This window comes from Bidens hawaiensis, unplaced genomic scaffold (assembly GCF_021521415.1).
Source record: "Bidens hawaiensis isolate Kalapana, Puna unplaced genomic scaffold, B.hawaiensis_p1.1 tig00035550_1, whole genome shotgun sequence".
NCBI lineage: Eukaryota > Viridiplantae > Streptophyta > Magnoliopsida > Asterales > Asteraceae > Bidens > Bidens hawaiensis.
The window spans coordinates 170179-172116 of NW_027505376.1; the positions used below are offsets into that span (position 1 = coordinate 170179).

At 39.4% G+C, this 1938-nt stretch overlaps 1 pseudogene; it reads left to right on the forward strand.

The window, feature by feature from the left end:
* LOC143612784 (glycosyltransferase BC10-like) lies at positions 1-1269 on the forward strand (annotated as a pseudogene).
* Positions 1270-1938: the final 669 nt, after the last annotated feature.

The following is a 1938-nucleotide window of genomic DNA, read 5'->3' on the forward strand; positions in this document are numbered from 1 at the left end:
ATCACAATCACAATCAGTCATCACTGTCACCATCACAAAACACACACACACATACACTCCATGAATTCACCATGAATTCATCACCATGGCTTCCAACCCTAACTCTCCTCATACTCTCACTACCCATAATATTATTCTTCACCTCCCACCTCATCCCATCGCCACCACTCTCACTCCCGGAAGAACTCGATGACCTCACCCTCCTCCGCCGTGCCGCCGCCGTGGAATCCGACCCGACCCGTTTACCCAAATCAAGACTCGGGTCCACCAATTCCAAACCCAAGATTGCTTTTTTATTCCTCACCAATACCCACCTCCATTTTGCCCCTTTATGGGAAAGATTCTTTAACCCTAATTACCCGATTCCGACCCGAAATTCGGCCCGGATCCGAACCTGGAATCAAACCCAGATACGAAATCACACCCGGAACAAAACCCAGAACCCGAATTGGAATCAGACCCGGACCCGGAACCCGAATGGGAATCTTTTTAAGAATCTTTATAATGTTTATGTTCATGCTGACCCAACTGTTAAACCCTACATAAAACCCCCAGGTGGGGTTTTCTCGAAAACCCGATTCATACCCGCGAAAGAAACCCGTCGTGGGACCGCGTCATTGATTGCCGCGGCCCGACGACTGATCGCCACCGCGATTCTCGATGACCCGGAAAACCAGTTTTTCGCCTTGGTGTCACAGCATTGCATACCGCTTCACTCGTTTCGGTTCGTGTATAATACATTGTTTGAGGTCGATTCGCATCAGCTTGCGGAATTGAGAATGTTGGAATACAAGAGTTTTATTGAGATAATTGATAAAGATGATAATTTGTGGGATAGGTATACTGCCAGAGGGGATAATGTGATGGTTCCAGAAGTAAAGTTCGAGTCTTTTCGGGTTCGGTTCGCAGTTTTTTACGTTAACGAGGCGGCATGCTTTGATGGTGGTTAAGGAAAGGAGGCTGTGGAAGAAGTTTAGGTTACCGTGTTTGAGACCGCAGTCTTGTTATCCGGAAGAGCATTATTTTCCGACGTTTTTGGCGGGTGAGGATCCGAAAGGGTGTGCGGGGTATACGTTGACTCGGTTTAATTGGACCGATAGTGTTAGTGGACATCCGCATACTTATTATCCGAATGAGTTGTCGCCCGAGCTTATTTATAATCTTAGGAATTCTAGTTTTGCTCAGCCTTATATGTTTGCCTGAAAGTTTTCGCCCGATTGCTTAAAACCGTTGATGGATATGGCTAATAGTGTCATTTTCCGGGATTGAGTTCTTGTGATTACTGGTAAATTTATTTTCAAGAAAGAGGATCTAATACATTTTATTCTTAACATGAAAACAGTGAGAACCAATTTGTTGTTATGATTAGGTTTATTTTTATAGGTGTTTGCTGTTATTTTTTGTTCGTATTTGCTAATTTTCGATTATGAGACGTTATAAGTATTTGTTTATTTATATTTTGTTGTTGTTTTCTTTTGCTGTTATAAGTAATTGCTGGTATATGCTGTTATTATTATGTTCTTGATTTTGATTCTTTTGTTGTAGTTTTTATGTTCTTTTCTTTGTTATTATAAGTCATTGTTTATATAGATTGGTATCGTAGTTGGTATTGTTTCTTACGTTCGCATTTTTAAATAAATTGGTATTATTTTCTACGTACTCATGTTAAGATTAAAATGTACATGAACCTTCCCCTTATTTTCAATCAAGTTGCATATTAATAAATGTTGATTTTGATTGATTTGTTAATTGCTTAAGTAGCTTATGTTAAAAGGTTTAAGTTTTTTTGTTCATGATTTTTTTATATATTTTTTATTTTTTGTTTAATGAATATTTCATTAAAAAGTATTGTTTGCATCGATACAGAAGGCAATCGGGCAGCAAGTAGGTTTAGTTGGACTCGATTTATGGATATTAATGGAGTTGATCATGTTGCAC